Here is a 20,151-nt window from a genome sequence, read left to right as displayed (position 1 = left end):
GCTGAATAGCTGCTAGAGCCAACACCCTCCCAGTGTTTTCACACATGGTTTTCTCTAATATTTCTCTCTGCTGGGTATACCATCAAGTCTGCACAAAGCAGAAGATCCACACGCATTAGGTGCATTACCACATTGTCATTCCAAGAGCTTATTCTCTCAGCTGTAAATTATCTACTCCTGAATTCTCATCCTTGGGATAACCATAGGGATTTGGAGACTAACTGTCTTTGTCCCAGTGAAATCTACACCTAAGAAAGAGTTTGTGCCACTGAAACAATCAGTGCTTGGAGGCCATAGAGCAATAGAAGATTTTCACACGCCACCCCCTCTATTGCAGCCAATAGTGTTATTTTTACTTGTGTCACAATAGCGCGTGAGGACTCAAATCATGACTCAGGGCCCCACTGTGCTAAGCGCTGTAGAACCACACAACCAAAAGGAGGTCCCTGCCCCCATCCCTCTCATTAGAGCTGCCATCAATCAGCCCACACAATAATATCCCTTATCCACGGTATTGGCCACGTCACTCTCCTTTTGAGAGGAATCAGAGGGATAGGCCAAGGTCAGAGCGCTGTGGGAATCCTTTGGAAAGTGGAAGTGGGAGAAGGATCCACCAAAGGGCTTTGATAACCAAAAGAAATGGTGCAAGAACAAGGAGAGGTAGGAAAACCAGGAGAGCATGGAGTGTTCAACAAGCTCTCTAGCAAGTGAGCTTGAACAACAAGCTCTCTAGCAAGTTTTTAGGCAAGTGCTAAGTGAGCATCATCATATTTGTATCTGTGAATAGCAGAATTATAGACATTAAAATGACTTTCACACTGTACATTTCATTTTTATTCAAGTGGCAATTTGAACCCCAAATTCTAGACTTTTAGCAAATCCAAGTTCTTCCAATTTACCTGAGGAAGTCTCAGCTACTTCTGCTCCTTCGGGAGGGACAGTTGTGGGTTTGTCCTGGGTAATTATGACTAAGGCAAAAAGAAGAGGAAAAGGCAGTTATGAACATTACATCAGTCTCCCATCACCAGCTGGCCACTCAGAGTCAGGAGCTTGCCAAACTAATGTTTACAAATCTGCATCTTTAGAGACAAGACACGCTTATCCCACTTACACGTTGTCACAGTGAGAGCCCAGTTGGGCTACCCTGCAGACTGCTGCTGGGATCCCATTCATATATTCTAGGGGAAGCCCATAGCAACCCCTACATTGAGCTGCCTACCACTTCCCTTTACAAAAGTTCTCTCTCTCTCTCTCTCTCTCTCTCTTTTTATTTAAAAACACATTAGCCTCAAGGAGACAGAACCTCTTCCTCGCCATCTCTGGAGGTAGTGTTGTTCTACCTGCAGAAAACTAAGCTAAGACACTGCTTGTAGCAGCAGCTGATTTTAGACTGGATATCAGCAGCATGATTGATAGACCAAGCCCAGAAAGCATCCAAGAGACAGGGCCAGTTCTACAGTTTTCACCGCCCCAAGCAGCGCACCGAATTGCTGCCCGCGGATGGCAGGGGCAGTCCCTGTGCCCTTAGGACGGCAGGCACATTTCCGTAGTGGCAGCAATTCGGCAGCAGCTTCTATGTTTAGCTGAAACCGCCATGGACAGTTAAACATAGAAGCTGCCACTGAATTGCCGCCACCGCGGAAACGCGCCTACCGCCCTAAGGGAACACGGACTGCCCCCGCCCTCCGCGGTGGCAATTCGGCGTGCTGCTTGGGGGGAAAACAACAGGGACTGCCGTTCTTTGCAGATTGCCGCCCCAAGCACCAGCTTAGAATGCTGGTGCGTGGAGCCGGCCCTGCAAGAGATCAAATTATGGTAGAGGCAAATTAATTGTGATTCACTCTAAGAGAGCCTCAGAGAAGTGGACAGTCAGATATGGGAAGGGTCAAAACTTCTTGAAGTAATTATCATGCCTTTTACTTAGCGAACTGCAGGATTTCACAGATACAACAGCCAAGAGAAGCCATGAGGCCTGTTGGATTGTGCATATTAAACAATGCCAGGTGAACAATCTAAAAGATACTTAAAAAAATAAAGATTCTGTAGGAGTCATCCAAACACCATGGAGAACCATAGTACGATTTCATTGCTCCCCCCAACTCAACTGTCATTTGGATGAAACGCCAAAGTAAGAACAGACTGACTCCTCTGAAGCACCAGCTATGCTGCATTGTCTCCATACGTCAACCATTCTTAAAATCATTAAATTAGTTTACCGTCGCAATGTGGAAGCTCCTTATCCCAATCAACTCCATTTCCCACAGCCACACATTGGACAGAAGTCGTTCCAATTAATCTGTACCTAAAGAAAGAAAAAGGTTCAAGTTTGTTACCCATGTAAGCAAACTGCTAGTTAACAGTCCAGAAAGAGAGAACATGGTTTCTTTCTGCCAGTAGGTGGAGACAAACTATTGAAAAAGGGATACATTTAACACTGTAAGACCAAGGAACACTAGGGCTATGTCTACACTACACATCTATATCGGTACAACTACTTTGCTCAGGGGTGTGAAAAATCCATACTCTTGAGTGACAGTTATACTGGCCTAACTCCCCCACCCCCCATAGACAGCGCTATGTCGACAGGAGAAATCCCTCCAACAGCCTCTTGGAGTGAGAGATAAACTATACTGACAGGAGAAACTCTCACATTAGTATAGGAGCATCTTTATATACAACAGTACAGCTGCGCCGCTGTACGTGAAGACCAGGTCCTGCGTAGTTAACGGCAATAAAGAGCTACAAACCAGAGGATATAGTTCCCAGAAGTGTTAGCTGGAGAGAGTCCTCACTTCTGAGCTATGCTTATCAGATGCTTGGGAATATTTGTTAATCCTCGGCAAAGGGGAACATTACCCCTCTTCTAAATTAGAGATTTTTGCATCCCTTCTCCCTCCAGTAGGTGACAGAAGGCCCTACCACCTCTGCTACAGAACTCTTCAAATACCCAGAAAACTAGTTATTTTACAGATCACTGTTCACAATGCTTGGACATGGAAAAAGCCTCCTACTCAGTAAATCCAAACCCTGTCTCATGTTTCTAACATGTAGAAGGAAGTGTTTAAGCCACTGACATTCTGCACCTTAGAGTTACTCTGCTTTTCTCTGCAGAAGAACTAAAAACCTCTTCTCTGCCTTATTGTGTCAGGCTGGCTCAGCTGAAGCAGCTCTTGTTACTCTTTCTCCTACTTTAACCAATGCTGCCCATGCTGGGCAGCCTGAAGCACTGCATTTCCAAGTCCATTTAGCTGAAGGTCCAGCTAAACCCAGCACACAAAGTTGCAACATACTGGCAAAGCTGACACTTGGTCTTCACTACAGAACACACTAAGCATTCGATTACATTGATTTCTGTAAGTTTTTTCACGTCAATCTCCTGTGAAGGCAGGGAATAGTGAATGAATGAGAGAGAGAGAGAGAGAGAACAGCTGCTGGCCAAGCAGCTGATAGTTTGTAAAATACAATTACATGCAAAGACAACCTGCTGACAGCAGCAATGGGAGACAAGACAGCTGCCCTGAGCTTTCACGCACTTGCCATCTCCCTGTTCCATATTCAAAATTCAAGCATCTTAACTGTCCAAGATCTAACCAGTGTCTTTAAACCGAGAGACCTCATAGGCCTGCACAATTCCAAAGCCTGAGGCCCTGTAACGGGTCGGACTCACCCCTGTGGCGCCTCCTGCTGGTGACTCTGGGGAATTAGCTCACTTTCCAGCACGGAGCACCCTCTGCAGGCCAGTGATCCGCCTGTTCCCTGGCCCCGAGTCCCTCCCTGGACCCCCGGTGCCCTTTCACATGGGGTGCTGCCCCCCTGGCAGTAACCCCCTTTCTCTCAGGGTCTCCCCTCCCCAGGGAACCCCCACCCTCTATCCCCACCTTGCCTCAGTGTAGGGCTACTGCCAGACATTGTCTAGCCCCACGTCCTGGGGCAGACTGCAGTATCAGCCTATTCATCACTGGCAAGGAGGGTTTGGACCTGCTGCTTTGGCCTACCCCTGGGCTGCCCCTGTAACCCCCAGTACCTGTTAGCCCTCTGCTAGGCCGCAGCCTGGGGCTTTCCAGGCTGGAGCTCCCCAGCTCCTTTGCCTTTCCCCAGCCCTGCTCCACTCAGGTACCGGTCCAGCTCCCTGCAGCCAGACCCATCTCCCTCTGAATGCAGAAAGAGACTGTCTTGGCTTCTGGCTTCCCTGGCCTTCTTATAAGGCCCTGTGGCTCAGTTTGGGGCATGGCCCCAGCTGCAGCCACTTCCCCAATCAGCCCCAAAAGGGCAGGAGTGGGTAACCACCCCGCTACAGGCCCCTATAGGCTACTGCACAGAAAGTCACCAAGTCCTTCAAGAAGAGCTCAGAAATGTCTGCAGATCAAACTTACTTCATCCAGAAGGCAGGATAAACCAATCTACAGGATAAGCCAAGGGAATTGACTCCCAACTCTGTGGAGCCGGGGAGCCAGCCTTGCCCAGGGAGTTACCTCCCCATGCCCAGAAATATCTAATTGAGACTTGCCCTTGACATCTCCCCCGACCCCAAACATCCCTTGGGAGAATCACTGTTGCTTGGACAAGCCACCTAAAGTTGTGATACTGAAAAACAAAACCCTACACAACACCTGCATTCATGTCATGTCTGTGCCCACGCAACACAATCCATTCAATTAGCAGGGAGGGTGAAGAGCTATTTAAACCAAGTACAATGCTGCCACCAGAACAAAGGGTAAAAACTGGCCATGAACAACTTCAGGCTGGAAATCAGAAGGTTTCTAACCATCGGAAAGGTCAGGCTCAGGAACAGTCACCCAATAGTAGTTGTGGGGGCAACTAACTTAGTTTGAGAGAGAGCCAGGCAAGTTTATGAGTGCAATTATATGATGGGGTTGCTTGTGATGGCAAGACTCAGCAACCCTGGGGTTTGTTTCCAGTGTGTGTTATGTTCCTAACGGCTCACGCTTCAGGATTTCAGCCAGTCCCCTGCACCAGTCAGGCAGAGATTCCCCACCCAATGCATTCTGAGTTGGTTTCTTTTATCTATCTTCCTTCCTGGATGGGGAAGGCCAGGACTCTGAGGTGGCATCAAGCACTCTCACCTCAGTGCTTGGCTTGCTGGTTCTTGCTCACATGCTCAGGCTCTAGTATGTGGGGTCGTTAAGAAATTTTCCCCCAGGTCAGATTGGCAGTGACATTGGGGGTTTTCTTGCCTTCCTCTGTAGCATGTAAGTGCAGGTCACTTGCAAGGATTATCTCAATTTATCTCACTTCAACATTTCCCTGCCATGACAGGGGCCTGAGGAATTCGTGCACCTCAGGTCCTCCTATTCTCTGCCCATGGCACACAATGGTCTAAGCTCCTGTGGGCTGTTGTATTTTAGACTAATTTTGTTTGAGTTTAGTATGTGGGTCCCTGGGAAGTGTTGGTGGCCTGTGATATACAAGAGGTCAGCCTGGAGGACCTGGTGGTCCCTTCTAGCCTTAAACTTTAGGACGTCAAAAATCCAAAACACAGCTGCTCAGAGCAATGAAGCCACAAGCTATTTCTGATTCCCCAAGGCCTGGCAACATAACCCATAGGGATAAAAGCAACAACAGCACTCTAGGTTATCCTGGGTAATAGTGACATCTATAAGGAAGGGACAGACAAACATTTGCTATTGTAGAGCAGGAAGAGGTCTGCTCCTTCCTGGTGTGGCATTTTATGGACAATATTCTGCCACTAGCTCCCAGCACTCAGACAGAAACCCCTGTAACAAGGGAGAAACGGCACGGGTCAGTAAGTGCCACATGACCCCTGAGGTGGGACTCTCAGTCTCATGACCCATGATCCAACCCCTGCTGGATGATCCCCTGAGGGTGGGATCTTCAAAAGCACCTGAGTGAGTTTGGTGCCCATCTCTCACTGCATGACAACTGTAGCTGGGTGGCTATCTTCCTTCAACGCCTTTGAAAATCGCAGATGTAATGAGTGCTAGCACAACCGATTAGGCGACCTAGGCGGTCGCCTAGGGCACTAACATTTGGGGGGTGGCAACTGCGGCGGTGGGGCCTTCTGCCGCCTCTGTTGGGGGCGACATTTTGGGGGCGGGACCTTCCACCTCCTTGGGCAGCAATAAGCTGGTGGCGTCCTGGGTGTAATTCTTAACAAGGGCCCAGCCCATGGCTACAGATTTATAGCACACCACTCGCTTATGTTCTTGAAGTTAAGCAGGCTTTCGACTCATTTTGCCAGACTTCACCAGCACTTTTATACCAGTCTAGGTTCTGTTAATTAGTCAAAAGCAGCAACTTGCCACTCACCCTCCATTACAGGAGAAGGTTGCTGTTGCACCAAACCGGAGATCGGTTAAATCAACCCTGCCATTTTCTAGTTCTAGTTGTTTACATGATCTTCCTAGAAGAGAACAAGACTAATATTAGTGTTACCTCATATAACCTTAATGGGAAAAGGGGATATGCTAGCTTGCACCTCCTAACATAGCAAATACCATGGCAGATCAAAGCTAATGGTCTTGGAGTCCAGTATCTGTCCTGTACGACAGCGGTCAGCACCAAAGGCTACAGAGGAAATCTTTACAACCCATATTATGGATAATTTTGTAACATGTCCATGGGAAGCGAGGAGAAGTGGAAGTGGGCTGATGCTTCCTAATCCCACACAGACAGTGGTTGTCTTATATCCTGAATCAAGAGAGTTAAGATCCCCTTGCAGATTTAGTATAAGTGCAAATATTCATATTGTACATGTTAAGGCCCAGATCCTGAAAACTCATATGCATAACCATATTCATGTGGGTAGATCCATTGACTTCAACTGGCAGCAATTACAAATAAAAAGCAACATAATACGTGGGAAAAAGGATAGATGGCGTAAGTTATGAAATGTAAAAACTGATATGGAGCACTAAAGACATCAGTGAAAGAGTCACAACTGGCATGGTTACAGACAATAAGGAGAAGGTTTTGAAGTTCATTAGGAACAAAAGAAATCCTACTGTAAGAGAATGTACCCGTGTCCACACCCTAGAGACTGCTGTAATAATCTTTGTACCAAGTATGCCTTGTGAGGTATCTGAAAATGTATAGTTTACTGTTCAATATTGTCCTGATAAAATGTATGACAACACTGTATGTGAAGGTATAAGATTTCCCTTTATAATATTAACTCATGTTGCAAACCACAGCACAAGTTGGCAAACAGCTCTGTCTCAAAGGAATATGTGCACTGCTTAATTTACATTTAAGCAGTCATAAAAAAAAACCTCCAAAAAAGCGAGGAAAAGCAGCAGGGAAGATCTTTCCCTATAAACATTTTGTTAGCTGGGAATGTTTCCAAGGGGCAGCGCTGACACTATAAAAAAGGAGGGACAAACACTCCCAGGTACCCCTCCTGCCTCTCACTCCGTCCACTGCACTAGAAGAGACAAAGGAAGCAGCCACTAAGCTGAAGAAGGGGTCCTCACCTAAGAAGTTGGGTCAGTAAGACTGCTGAGAGCATGTGGTGAGAAAAACTTGATTTTGAATTTAACGTAGTTTGTTAACTTGGGCACCAGTTGTGTTTTATCTTGACTTCTCTTGTAACCATTTCAGACTTATGCCTCATTACTTGCCTTCACTTAAAATCTCTTTGTAATAAATAAACTGGTTTGATCTAATCCAGTGTGTTTAAATTGAAGTGTCTGTGAAACTCTATTTGGGTAACAAGGTGTGTGCATATTAGTTCTACTGAAGAAATACAGACTTGATATGGATTTGTATTGTCCGGGAGAGGGCTGGGCAATACAAGACATAAATTTCTAGAGGGGGAAAAAAACCCAAAACGAATACTAGGAGTTTGTTGGGGTCACCCTGCAGTATAATCCAGGCTGGTGAGAGCCAAGGTGTGGCTGGCTGAGACCTAGCTGGGAGTGACTTGCCCATTGGAGGCTGTTTGTGAGCAGTCCAGACTGGAGACTACAGCAGTAAAGCATTGTAACGGGCACCCAGGTTAGAGGGCAGGGGTGACAGATTCTCTTTAGTCTGGATGATACATTGAGTATACCACACCTTGTAATGGTACAAACCTGTTACTAAATGGAGATTATGATGCAGGAAAGGCAGACGTTTTCAGTATATATTTCACTTTGGTATTTGGAAAGAAGAATGACAACGTAGTCTCATCACAAGAGTATGACGAAGTACTTTCATGTCAATTAGTAATTAAGGAGGAAGTTAAACTACATCTCCTAGGGATAAACATTGTTAAATCAAAATCTTGGGATAACTTGCACCTAAGCATCCTAAACAGTTGGCCAAGGAGATCTCTATCCTACCAATTAACTTCTAATAAATCTTAGAGTACCAGGAAATTGAAGAAGAATGGAAGAGCACTGATCTTGTGCCAGTATTCAAAAAGAGCAAGCAGAAGGATCTAGGTAATTATACACTAGTTAACATGATCTCACTCACATGCATAATCATTTAAAGGTATTGTGGGATTCATAAATTCCAAGGGGAAATCTATTCTGACCTCTTCTGCAGTGTAGGCCAAATTTTTCCCAATTCATAAGGAATTAAGAACAGAAATATAATTAATAACAATCAATATGATTAAGCACATTTGTGTTTGCCAGACCAGGTTCTAAGTGTATCATCCTTTTTTTAATCCTACCACGTTCTTTGCTTCCATTTTGTGGCAGTATGTTCTACAGGCTTGTTATGCATATTGTAAATATACAAGTTTTCTTGGTATGTGAATCCAGATTTTAGACAGTTAAAAACTGCATGTTCCTCAGTCAAGTTCGGTGGAAAAGCTTTTCTTTGCCCCTTCAAGAGTTATTTGTGATGCTTTCTCCCGCAGGAGACTTATTCCCAAAAAGAATGAACTGTATCAAAAATTCACTATATCTATATGGCGTTCCATATAGATATACCGTATGCATGCAAAGATAAAGTTAGTACAGTCATAAAAAGTGCTGGGAAAAATATCTCAATGCAGATGAGGCATGTAAAAATTGTGACATATTTACTAAGGCCTGATCAATTCAGCAAACCAAGTATTTCCTCAAGTCAGCAGGCAAGAGTAGGTGAGTCTAAGGCTATTCAAGAAAGTCTCATCAGTATTCAATATGACAAATAAAATCATAATTTAAAAAATGCACAAGGAGGCAAAGTTAAGGTTCATCAGCATCCAACTGAATATATCCTTACTAGTTACTGTAGTACTGCATTGACTAGGGACTTCTGCATGGAATAGAGCATAGATAGTCTTAAGATGAAGAAACTTGCAAAAATCTTATTGTACTCTTATGAATGAAGCCAAGAGAAATATTCTCTAAGTTTTGTTACAAATTAGTATTTTGTCCAAGTTTGTAACACATTATTCAATACTGGGTTTACTTTTAGTACAGTGAATTCAGTATGGCTGAATTCTATATTTCGTTATCAGGGATAGAGCACCTACAATTTTTTTAAAAAGACAGACACTTACCACTCCAAAGGTTTACTTTATTGCAGTATTTGTGATGCTCCCTATACTATCAACAAGAAATACTATGAACACAATGAATTTAACTGCACCAATTTGTAGTTGTCCGGTGTTCTGTGTTACCCACTTTAAAAAAGTTAAAAGATGTGACATGGTAAGAACCAAGATCATTCAACTCCAGGTATCTGAAGAAGTGAGATTTTTTTATACCCACGATAGCTTATGCCCAAATAAATCTGTTAGTCTTTAAGGTGCCACCGGACTCCTTGTTGTTTTTGTGGATACAGACTAACACGACTACCCCCTGATACTTAAGATCATTAGGGAAACCAGAGAGGTTAAAGCTTAGATGTCCTTTGTTTTATACCTCCATTTAAAGCTGACCCATATAGGTACAGTATCAAATTCCAGTAACTTCACTGGTGTGCACTGATGCCCCCAGTCACAGGAACATTATGTGGACAGTGGGGTTTCTCGTAGAGAAGATCTGCACTGATTGATGCAGCAAAACAAATCCTGCTGAAGTCACTGGGACTTAAGAACACACTAAGTGCTTTGCTGAATCATGGCCTAAATATAAAGTATTTCCTCAAGCCAGCTGGCCAGAGTAGGTGAGTCTAAGGCTATTCAAGAAAGTCTCATCAGTATTCAGTATGACAAATTAAATCATAATTTAAAACATACGCACAAGGAGGCAGAGTTAAGGTTCATCAGCATCCAACTGTATATATACTTACTAGTTACTGTAGTACTGCATTGACTAGGGACTTCTGCATGGAATATAGCACATATAGTCTTGAGATGAGATAACCTGCAAAAATCTTATTGTACTCTTAGCAATAAAGCCAAGAGAAGTATTCTCTACGTTTTGTTACGAATTAGTATTTTGACCAAGTTTGTAACACATATTATTTAATACTGGGTTTACTTTCACTACAGTGAATTCAGGATTTCGTTATCAGGGATAGAGCAAGTAAAATTTTTCAAAAAAGACAGACACCACACCAAAGGTTTAATTTATCGCAGTATTTGTGATGCTCCCTATACTATCAACAGGAAATACTATGAATACGATGAATTTAACAGCACCAAATTGTAGTTGTCCAGTGTTCTGTGGCATCCACTTTAATAAAGTTAAAAGATGTGACATGGTAAGAACCAAGGTCATTAGGGAAACCAAAGAGGGTTAAAGCTTAGATGTCCTTTATTTTATATCTCCATTTAAAGCTGACCCATATAGGTACAGTATCAAATTCCAGTAACTTCACTGGTGTGCACTGATGCCCCCAGTCACAGGAACATTATGTGGACAGTGGGGTTTCTGGTAGAGAAGATCTGCACTATTCTTAAGTTTATATCTACTATTACATAACAAGATATTCAGCAAATGGCCTAAAACCCAGGAAGAAATGTGGTAAATCTATTCCTCCTCTTAATCCTATTTGAGAGTATTCAGCACAGAGGGCTGAAGTCACTGGAATTTTGTATTTTAGCTGCTCTTAAAGCAGCCTACAATCTTTAAAGTCAACTACTAATATAACAAAGAACTCTCTAAAATGGATTTAGAAAGTGTCTATGGATACCAGTGTTGAACTGCGAACCACTTACCCAATACAAGAGAGATTCATAACTGTGTCAAGATGGCTTGCACATCAGTTGAAATGGAAAAGCAACAAAGACACTCACCTACACAAAACTCAGGGTCTACTGACCATGTTAAATTTTCAAGACATGTAACTAAAGGAGACTTTCCAGAGCCCAAAACATATCCTGAGCGACAGGAGTATTTCAGTTTGGTCCCAACAGGATAGGAATTGTTCACTGCCCCAGGCAGCTCAGCAAAACTCAACCGTGGAGGAGAATCACAAGTGCCTAGCAATAGAGACAGACAAGGAAGGGGAAAAGTTAACTATGAAAAATATTCAGTAGTCTCTTGTAACAGAATACTCATTTTTGAGAAGCCACAAATGGTTTTATTGGAGACAATTTGGATATACTTGTTTTTGTTACAGCCTTGAAGCTAGTTCACTGATGGCCTTGATACAAAACTGCACTACATTAAAATTTTAGATTATTTACCATGTATCCCTAACCCTGAGCATATACGGTAATGAAAGGTAAGTACATTGTGCAAAACATTCCTCCACCTCACAGGGCTTATGATCTAATGCAGCACAGGCTCAGAGACACTGTTGCAACCATACAGAGTGACATGAAAGAAGGTGACGTACAGGGCAAAGGAGAGCAAGGGAGCAATCTATAGAAGAGTACATGAAACATGTCTGGGTTTAGAAACAAGTGAAAAGAACTGGTGGAAAGCTCTCTCTGAGACAGCTGACTTTTGTATTTCTCATGAGATGCATGGAAGCTGTATGACGGCATGAGGACAAGTGTCAATGAGAAGCAAAGTCGGGAAAGTAACTAACGGGCAACCAATCCTAAATTCTCAATTACTGAGGGACAATCTTCACTTGTTGCTATATTTTCTTTCCACAAGCTACTCTTAGTATAAGCTTTTATGAGCGATGTACCCGAAGAACTGGATGCGAATACCTTAACTGTGTCACTGAATTTATTAACCTTAATTTGGGATACTGCAGATTATGTAGTATATGTACCTTATGACTTTCAAACCCAATTTTGTACTTTTGGATTTTAACCGTTATACCCAGATATACAGATGGTCTTTTCTTACCCTGTGTACTAGATCATTTTAACATTAGCTTTAATGAAGTTTTTAATCCATTTATGTACAGTCACAAACCTAAGGCTGTAATAGGGGAACTTGCTCATTTTATAATCTTTAGGAGTCTAATACCCCAAACTTCATTTTACTGAAAATGGTACAGCTACAGCAGACACACCTTTACCTGCTGTTCAAAGGGGCTTTTTCTTTCTCCCCAGCCTGCCTCCAACCATGGACAGGAGACAACTCCAGCAGCAGGCTCTGGGCCTTAACACTCTCACCAGCGGGACAGAGTTTAGCCTCCGAGGCAGAAGCGCTCCCGGGGGCCCAAGGCTCACAGAGGTGCAGTGCCAGGGGCCAGGGTGGGGCAGTGGGTACCTGTCGCTGCTGCTCCATGGCTCAGGCCGCCCCTCGTCCCTTCCTGCCCCCCGTGGGCTGAGTCTAAGACAGCCCGGGCTGAGGGACTGGATGGGGGCAGGGTCCAGGACCCCGTGTGATGGGGAAGTCCCAGGGGAGCTGCTGCTCCGGTCCCCAGCACTGATGCGGTGGGGAGGACGGGACTGAGGGGACTCCATGCCTGGGCAGGGGCCACCCCCTTCCCTGACCCACTCACCGCAAACCCCGGGCAGGGGCAGTACCAGCAGCAGTGTCAGGAGCCTCCGGGCGCCGGGCCGGCAGCACAGAGCCGAGACTGTGGCAGGGCCGGCAGCAGAACCTCTGCGGCGCGACCACTTGTTCCAGCTCTCCCAGCAACGTCGGGGGCCGGAGCTCAAGTGACAGTGAGGAAAGGGGGCGGGAGCAGGGGCGTGGCCAGGAGAGGATGGGGCGGAGCCTGAGACATGGGAGCAGGGCTTGTGTCACCGCTTTGCACCCAGGCACTGTCCGAGGAGCAGGTGATTGGGTCGGGGGAAGGGGAGAAGAGGCTGCGCTGGGCCCTGAGTGATTGGTTGGCCCCAGGGATCAGCATCGAGTCTGTGTCCCAGGAGGCCGGGGGACCTGCCCAGGCACACACACGGAGGGGTCCGGCTCTCCCCACTGCACGTGTGTCTTTGTGGGTGCAGCTTTGGGCACATTACAGGGAGGGGCAGCTGCTCATGAAATCACCCACCAGATCTAACCCCCGTATGCTTTTGTTCATTAGGGTGTAAAACTGAAACATTTAAAGCCCTCCACGGGTTTCCCTTCCAGTCTGTATCCCTGAGTGCAACAGCCTCCCCCAGCACTGCTGTCAGGAGCAGGCTTCCTGCACTGGCCCGAGCTGTTTCTTTCAAAAGATATAAAACCAGGGCCGGCTCCAGACCCCAGCGCGCCAAGCGCGCGCTTGGGGCGGCGTCCCAGCAGGAGGGCGGCAGGCGGCTCCGGTGGACCTCCCGCAGACATGCCTGCGGAGGGGCCGCTGGTCCTGCGGCTTCGGTGGAGCATCCGCAGGCATGCCTACAGGAGGTCCACCGGAGCCGCGGGACCAGCGACCGCTACAGCGCCCCCCGCGGCGTGCTGCCCTGCCTGGGGCGGCGGAAATCCTAGAGCCGCCCCTGTATAAAACCCATTATTTGTACTAACCTAACTCTGTTAACCGGTTCTAAAAAAGCTTTTAAATTTAACAAAGGCTCGGGCAGCTGTCCATCTGGCCCCCGCTCACCTCCCCCTCTCCCCTGAAAGCTCCGCCCTCCTTCTCCTCCCCTGCTTCCTGCTTCCTGCGAATCAAATGTTCTTCTTCGAGTGCTGTCCCTGTGGGTGCTCCACTCTAGGTGACGTGCGTCCCGGCGCTGTCGATCTGAGATTTTCGGTAGCAGTGCCTGGCTGGGGCGCACGCACCCAGATGGTATCTCCCGTCTAGTTGGAATCTTCCTGAGTGCGTGTGCACCACACCCTCCTCAGTTCCTTCTCTACCGTCCTCGGCTGAAGATGGGACTTGGAGCAGTGCTGCCTTCTCTTCCCTGGTATCTATAGGAAACAGTAACAAAGAACATAGAAATAATTATTAATTACTTCCCAGCTGTTTCCCTTCCTTTAGTGTAGTTACATAGTTAGTTACTTAGTTTAAAAAAAAAAGTCACTTCAGACTTGTCTCTCACTGAGACACTCTCCCCTGCCATTTCTAATTTACAATGCCAGGGGCTTCAGGTTTCAAGAGGTGTGTTTTCTGTCAGGACTCCATACCAAGTTTGGATGGGCACTCACATTGTGTGAAGTGTCTCGCGGAAGCCTACATCCCCGCAAAGTGCCTCCACTGTATGAGCCTCAAGTCAAGGACTCGGCACGACAGGGACCCGCGGCTTAAAATGCTTCTCATGGAAAAATCCCCGCAGCCGTTTTTGGAGATGGGGAAAGTTAAACCCACTCCCACATCCTCCCCAGACAGATCTGAACCGGTGGGGAGCGTTGCTTCACCCTCCCTGGAGTGGAGGCAAGAAGCAGAGCAGTCTCATAGGAGAGACTTTAACAAGGGTAAGAGGTCTCCTGTGAGATCTCTACCCTCTGTGCTGACAGCGCCAAAGGTAGGCGCCTCAGCCCTGGATCATGCCTCAACAATGGCTCCCACAGACCGGAGAGGTGGAAATTCAACCTCCCCGACACAGAAAGATTCCGCAGCACCAAGCGCCTCAGCACTAAAAATAGCCTTGAAGCCAGGTGCGCGCTCTGCCCCGGTGCCTACAGACGTGGGCACCGCAAGCCTCAGCGCTAAAAACAGCCGCGAAGCCGGCTGCGCGCTCTGCCCCGGTGCCGACAAGGACTTTGGCACCGCAAGTCTCAGGGCTTTAAAAAAAAAAAAACCCAGCCGCGAAGCCGGCTGCTCGCTCTGCCCTGGTGCCGACAAGGACGTCAGCACCGCAAGCCTAAGCGCTAAAAATAGCCGCGAAGCCGGCTGCGCACTCTGCCCTGGTGCCGACAAAGCCGTCGGCACCACAAGCCTCAGGACGGAAGGGGAAGAAAAAAAAAAAAGCCGCGGTGCTGACCGCACGCTCTGCCCCGGTGCCGGGATGAACGTCGGCACCGAGCCTGCCTTCCGCCCCCACACCAGCAGCAGACCCCCTGCAGGGTACCTCCAACGACCCACTGCACCGCTCACACTTTCACTTTCGCTTCTTAACATGACACAGCACAGTCCCACCACCTGAACTGGCTACCTTCACTGAGAGTGAACCTGATTGTAGGGCAAGCAGAGTTCTCTGCACCTCCCTCTCCTCCCCCACTGGAGCCTTTTCCACCTCAGGCTAAGGTCCGCAGCTACCAGCCTCAGTTTCCCTACTTCGCTCCCTATAAATGAGGCACTCTTGGAACCAGCTGACGCTCTCTGGCAAACTCCAGCTTCTTTATTACCAACCTGCAGAAAAGCCGAACGTAGACACTATGTTCCTGCTAAGGACACTGATTTCCTATTTTCTCACAACTCAATTCTTTCATTATCGATGCAGTCGCACAAAGAATGAAACAGCCACAATATCGGTCCACCCCACAAGACAAGGACCTTAAACGCCTTGATGTCTTGTGTCGCAAGGTTTACACATCCTCCACTCTATAATTCTGGATTGCAAACTACCTTGCACTCCTTGCCAGGCATGACTTTGATAACTACAATAAACTTTTGAATTCGCCTCTTACATTCCAGAGGACAGGAGAGCGGATTTTGAATCAATTCTAAGCGAGTGCCAATTGATTTCCAGAACAGCCCTATAAGCCTCTTTAGACACGGCAGACACAGCAGCCCATACAACTGCACCGGCTGTGGTTATGCGCAGATCTTCATGGCTTTCTGCATCTGGCATCCCTAAAGACCTGCAGAACAAAGTGGAGGAACTCCCCTTTGATAAATATAAACTGTTTTCTTTAAAACAAAACAAAACAAAAAAAAAACCTGATGAACTACTTCATACAATGAAAGATTCTAGAGCGACACTGCGCACCCTGGGCATTCACCCATCTCTTACCAGGGGTCAACGATACCAACCCTACCAAAGACCGAGGTTGGTCCAGGGTCTGTGTGACCACTCCTTGATTCCACAGCCTATTTGTCCATTTCGCCACCGCCTCCAGAGTTTCCAACATGCTTGTCAGCAAATTACACAGGACCGCTGAGTCCTCAAGATAGTTCAGTCTGGTTGCTCTAGCCCATTCATATCCTATCCTCCTCCCCTTCCCCGTCCCTCTTGAGGGACCCCTCTCATGAGCACCTGCTTCATGTAGAAGTGGCTCACCTTCTACAGCTAGGCGCAGTGGAGCCTGTGCCAATGCAACATCCAGGGAAAGATTTCTACTTCCATTACTTCCTGACGAGAAAAAGACTGGGGGGTGGAGGCCTATACTAGACTTAGGCCAACTGAACAAATTCATGAGGATACAAAAATTCGAAATGGTCACACTGGGCACATTAATTCCTGCACTGGATCAAGGTGACTGGTTTACAGCCCTCGACCTACAGTACGTCTATTTTCATACATCAATTCATCCAGCTCACAGACGCTTTCTACGCTTCACAATCGGTCACAACCATTTCCAATACAGAGTTCTTCCTTTCGGCCTCTCCACAGCGCCGAGAGTCTTTTCCAAAACTCTAGCTGTGGTCGCCTCACCTCCACAAACACGAGGTCACGCTGTTCCCCTACCTGGACGATTGCCTCATCAAGGGCAACTCCCATGGCGAGACACTCCAAGCTACCCTTTCACTATCGCCCTCTTTCACAGCCTAGGCCTCCAAATAAACACCCCAAATCCACCCTGACACCTACGCAACAGATTGAGTTCATCAGAGCTCATCTCAACTCAATCCAGAGCAGAGCCTTGCTCCCATATCATAGATTCCTCGCTATCACGCAGCTCAAATGCACACTCTCTATTCATCCAAGGACACAGGCAAGACTCTGCCTACAGCTCCTTGGTCATATGGCAGCCACCACCTTCATAGTCCAGTACGCCAGGCTGCACATGAGATGTCTTCAGGGCTGGCTCAATTCCAATTTCAAACCCAACAGACACACCTTAGGGATGCTGTTAACTCCTCCTGCCAACGTTCTAGCTTCCCTACAGTGGTGGACAAGACCAGAGAACCTCTGCACTAAGGTTTCCTTCCAGAAAGGATCCCCAGCACTCATGCTCACCATGGACGCTTCCCTAATCAGTTGCGGAGCGCATTTAGGGGGACACAGGGCACAAGGCCAGTGGTCTGCATCAGAGACGCACCTACACATAAATCTCTTATTGCTCAGAGCTGTGAGATGAGCATGCCTTCATTTTCTTCCTCTGATAAAGAACAATACCTGCGAGTCTTAACAGACAACATAGCATGTATGTACTACATCAACAGACAAGGGGGAGCACGCTCACATTCCCTTTGCATGGAAGCCATCCGACTATGGAACTGGTGTATATAACATCAAATACAGATCACTGCTTCCTACCTACCAGACTGCCACAACACTACTGCCGACGCACTCGGCAGGCACTTCTCGACGGAACACGAACGGGAACTGCACCCAACAATACTTCAACAGCTCTTCTCCCTCTGGGGCATCCCGTCAGTAGACCTCTTTGCCACAACCCAGAACCGAAAATGTCCCCAGTTTTGCTCCAGAGTGGGACTCAGAACTCAGAATGCATTCCTCATCCCATGGAACAACTCTCTCCTGTACCCCTTCCACCAATCCCTCTGCTACACAGGGTTCTTTGAAAGATTGTGGACCACAAGGACCAGGTCATACTTATTGCCCCAGCTTGGCTGAGACAGACGTGGTATCCCTACCTACTCTGCATGTCCTCCCGTCACCCACGGGCTCTCCCCAACAGGCCAGATCTCCTTTTCCAGAACAACGGACTGGCTCTTCACCCTGAGCTCCACAAGCTCCACCTCACAGCGTGGTTCCTTCATGGCTCCAAACCCATGAACTAGCCTGTTCTGAGCAAGTCCAACATGTCTGCCTGCACAGTAGGAAAGACTCCACTCATAAAACCTACCTGCAGAAGTGGAAGCGTTTCACCCTCTGGTGCTCACGTAATCACTTAGTGCCCAATACGGTGACCCTCCCTATCATTCTAGACTACCTCTTGGAACTAAAACAAGACAGACATTCGCTCAGTTCCATCAAAGTGCACCTGGTGGCACTTACCACCTTCCATGACCTCTTAGCAGGTTATTCACTCTTTACCCACCCAACCATAAAACGATTTCTCACAGGCCTGCAAAACCTCTACCCTGAAATTCACCCAATGGCTGCTTCGTGGAATCTTAACCTCGTTCTTCACACTCTCATGAAACCTCCATTTGAGCCCTTGGCTACCTCCTCTCATCTCCATATGTCCATGAAGGTGCTTCTTAGTTGCCATAACATCGGCAAGGAGAGTAGGTGAAATGAGTGCCCTGATGGCCCACTCTCCCTACACAATCTTCTCCAAAGACAAAGTCACTTTGAGACCACATCCTAAATTTCTTCCTAAAGTGGTATCTACCTTCCACCTCAGCCAACCTATATATTTACCTGCTTTCTATCCCGAACCTCACAAGACTCCACAAGAGGCAACCCTGCATACTCTCGATGTCAGGCAAGCAATTGCCTTTTATTTAGACAGGACTAAACCATTTCACAAGTCTCCACGACTCTTCGTTTCCATTACCAAAAAAATCAAAGAGTATGGCTATCTCTAAACAACATCTGTCCAAGTGGATCTCTGACTGCATCAGATCCTGTTACCGTGCGAAGAATCTTCAACCGCCCAACGACATTAGAACTCATTCCACTAGAGCCATGTCGGCATCCATTGCCTTCTTACACAATGTTCCCATTCCTGATATCTGCAAAGCGGCTACAGGGTCATCTGAACACATGTTTGCAAAACACTATGCTCTAACGCAAGACACCACGGCAGACACAATAGTAGGTCATACAGTACTATCTTCAGTACTCCCTGCCGTATCTCCAAAGTCCCACCAACCATAGTGGGTACTGCTACACATTCACCTAGAGTGGAGCACCCACAGGGACAGCACTCGAAGAAGAAGAGAAAGTTACTCACCTTGCAGTAACTGAGGTTCTTCGAGATGTGTGTCCCTGTGGGTGCTCCACTCCCCACCCTCCTCCCCTCTACTTTGAAGTACTGAGATGACTCTCCACGGTAGAGAAGGAACTGAGGAGGGTGTGGGGCGCACGCACTCAGGAAGATTCCAACTAGACGGGAGATACCATCTGGGTGCGTGCGCCCCAATCAGGCACGGCTACCGAAAATCTCCGATCAACAGCGCCGGGACGCACCGTCACCTAGAGTGGAGCACCCACAGGGACACACATCTCGAAGAACCTCAGTTACTGCAAGGTGTGTAAGTTTCTCTTCGCGGAAAGCCTGAAACAAGCAGCAGGCAGGTAAGCCGGGTGGTGGGGGCAGGGATGGCGCATGTGGCCCAGTCCGGTTCCACTTGAGTGGCTCCCCCTGGCCCTGGCCGAGCGGCTCCGGCCCGGCTCGGGGAGTCGGGCCCCGCGGCGCCGGTCCCGGTGCCGGCTGAGCGGCTCCGGCCCGGCCCGGCTCGGGGAGTCGGGCCCTGCGGCGCTGGTGCCGGCCGAGCGGCTCTGGCCCGGCCCGGGAAGTTGGGCCCTACGGCGCTGGTGCCGGCCGAGCGACTCTGGGCCGGATCGGGGAGTCAGGCCCCGCGGCACCGGTCTCAGTGCCAGCTGAGCGACTCCGACCCAGCCTAGCCCAGCTCAGGGAGTCGGGCCCCGCGGCACCGGTCTCGGTGCCGACTGAGCAGTTCCGGCCCGGCCTGGCCCAGCTTGGGGAGTCGGGCAACGCGGTGGCAGTCCCGGTGCTGGCCGAGCGGCCCCTGTCCCGGCCCTAGGCAGTGTGGTAAGGGGGCAGGGAGGGGGTGTTCGGTGGGTTGTGGGGGGGGTGGATAGGGGTCGGGGCGCTCAGCGGGCAGGGAACAGGGGGATTGAATGGGAGCAAGGGTCCCGGGGGGCAGTCAGGAAGGAGCAGGGGTTGGATGAGGTGGTGGGAGGCAGTCAGGGACAGATAGAAGGGGTGGTTGGAT

The 20,151-nt window shown here is 47.9% G+C and overlaps 1 long non-coding RNA gene across 1 annotated transcript; it reads right to left on the bottom strand.

Moving 5' to 3' along the window:
• Nucleotides 1-955: 955 nt before the first annotated feature.
• LOC123369870 lies at nucleotides 956-11,384 on the bottom strand. The gene is made up of 4 exons (XR_006579168.1): nucleotides 11,141-11,384; nucleotides 6,289-6,382; nucleotides 2,217-2,302; nucleotides 956-968 (listed from the first exon to the last, which is right to left on the bottom strand). It is a non-coding gene; the product is annotated as an uncharacterized LOC123369870 (long non-coding RNA).
• Nucleotides 11,385-20,151: the final 8,767 nt, after the last annotated feature.

The sequence above is a fragment of the Mauremys mutica genome, chromosome 4 (genome assembly GCF_020497125.1).
Source record: "Mauremys mutica isolate MM-2020 ecotype Southern chromosome 4, ASM2049712v1, whole genome shotgun sequence".
NCBI classification, from domain to species: domain Eukaryota; kingdom Metazoa; phylum Chordata; order Testudines; family Geoemydidae; genus Mauremys; species Mauremys mutica.
Note: the sequence above shows the minus strand (reverse complement) of the source record. Positions and strands in the feature narration are given on the sequence as shown.